This window comes from Morone saxatilis, unplaced genomic scaffold (assembly GCF_004916995.1).
Source record: "Morone saxatilis isolate NCDOM2014 unplaced genomic scaffold, NCSU_SB_2.0 Contig15, whole genome shotgun sequence".
Lineage (NCBI taxonomy): Eukaryota > Metazoa > Chordata > Actinopteri > Moronidae > Morone > Morone saxatilis.
In genome coordinates this window covers 19,362,545-19,364,653 of record NW_023339707.1, presented here as the reverse complement: position 1 = coordinate 19,364,653, position 2,109 = coordinate 19,362,545, and the positions used below count along the sequence as shown (strand labels likewise).

The 2,109-nt window shown below is 44.1% G+C and overlaps 1 protein-coding gene across 2 annotated transcripts in view; it reads left to right on the top strand.

The window, feature by feature from the left end:
* The first annotated feature begins 1,190 nt into the window (after positions 1–1,190).
* Positions 1,191–2,109, top strand: part of LOC118325026 (specifically androgen-regulated gene protein) — a 10,187-nt gene continuing 9,268 nt past the window's right edge. For both annotated transcript variants that reach the window (XM_035657576.1, XM_035657575.1), the window contains exon 1: positions 1,191–1,331. The gene's annotated coding sequence lies outside the window, so the exon portion shown is untranslated. The remainder of the gene's footprint in view (positions 1,332–2,109) is intronic.

The following is a 2,109-nucleotide window of genomic DNA, read 5'->3' as shown; positions in this document are numbered from 1 at the left end:
AGAACCACTGAATGTCGAGCACCACATTTCAGAGCATCTATCCCATATTAATGGAGAGTCCTGTTGATATCAGCTTCGCAGTGGCACTACAAAGGAAAAGTCCAGATCCACCTGTGGAGGCCATGAAAATGGTCTGTACAGATTTCATGGCAATCCATTCAATAGTTCTGTTGAGATATTTCAGCTCTCGACCCCAAGACGCAATGAACCGCACTGACGACACTGCGGTAGCATGCACCTCAAAAAGAAATCCTACCCATACTTCCTGAGGTAAAAACACTTGATATGTGCTACCAAAGAACTTCAGTTGCGAAACCCTGTAATGCTGTATACATCCAGGCCATGCGAGGTCACTTCAGTGTCCAAACATCACGCCTGTCAATACCTAGGATAGAGATCAGCAAGCCTTCTTTAATTATGGCTGTCAGATAAATAATTTTAACCTAATGCCTTTAAAGAGTTAGCAAAAAGGCCCATTAATAAGCAGGCACATACTTGTGCCAAGAACCCATTTGGCTGTTTGTCCAACTCTTTCAGTGTCACGACATCTTTTGTAGCTCTCACGGACAGTTATCCCTTTATTTCTAATCCCATCAGTCTCCACTGATAATTAGTAAATGTTTTTATGCAAACAAGCTTTTTATTTTCTCTGTTTTGAATATACATTTAGACTTTTGAATGGCCAAAGAAGAATTTCTTTGTGCAGAAAAATAGTTTTTTCCACTGTGCATATGACAATAAACACCACTGCTGATCTTAAGATGGTGAACATGGTTAGGGAAGCACTGCAGGCTACCTGCTTAAGATGCAATATGCTAAACATTGTGTGTTGTGGAGTGTGTGGTCAGCATTTAGCTCAAAGCATCTCTGTGTGTGTCATGTTGAATAAATAAGTGTTTTGTTTGAAAAAATTCAAACAATGTAAATCCTCTTTTATTATTCCTAATCTTTACATTCAATATATGAAGCCTTTGGCTCTTTTTTTTATTTTTTAAAAGTCATATTTTTGTAAAATATCCTAACTTTTGCTGAATAAAAACTGATTTTATTCCCCCTGTGTTGCGTTCATTTGGCTGCTGTTTGTCCATTGGCTCTTCCTCGGAAACGTCTTGCTCAGACGTTCGCTGATTGGCCACACACACCAACCTGTCCGGAAGCTAATTGGCTCACCTGGCTGCAATTATTCCACACCTAGTGACTTCTGGTCGAGAAGTTTGACTTCCAGGAACAGTGCAGCTGCAGGAGTCGGAGAGGAGAGAGGCGCACCGCCGTTATGGACTGAGACCTGAAAATACGCACAGCTGCACGGTTCCATTTCTCTGACATCTCCGGTGAGTTATCAGGAAATCTGCCTGAAGTTGAGTGCGCTGTTTGCTTCTGCTTTAGTCATAGATTCAGAGGAGTTGGAAGTTATGTGGAAAAAAGTGCTTTAGTTGTTTAAAAAACATCTGTGCTTGCCTGACAGTGTAACCAGCCTTGTTTAGACTGGTGTGTGTGTGTGTGTACCTCCCCAACTACCGCCGCCTCTGTGTCGGTGTTGTGTGATGTGGTGTGTTTTTTGTGTAGCAGCGCGATGCTGTTGAGATCGTGGTGGTATATCTGGTTGCTGTAGCTTTATTAACTCTCTGTTTTCCACGCGCTCTCATGTTAGCTGCATGAGGTTGCTTAGCGAGTGCGTGGAATCGCCCTTTCAGAACGCGCGTATCATCCGCGGCTGTTACTCAGCCCGCGTCTGGCGACGCCGCTTCATCGCAATCGCGTGGGGACCCCCAGACTGAAAAGTGGAAACCCCTGCAGTCGATTTTACGAGGACACTTGTCCCCAGCACATATCCCTGCCACCACCACTGATCCACCATTGTTCCTTGACTCACTTTTACATGTTCGTGGACTAATATTTCCACATCTTGGTGAACTACATATTGAGTCCCGCACCCCCACCAGTTGTTTAATGATTCGAATTATTTGCGTGGCTGGCGCGGTGCAGTCAGCGGTTGAGTCGGAGAAGACGTACACATCATTTGCCCTACTGTCCCCTTCCAACTAACTACTCCCATATTTTATTGGCGACACACCACCGGTGCTCCGACTTAAAACCCCTTAATTGACA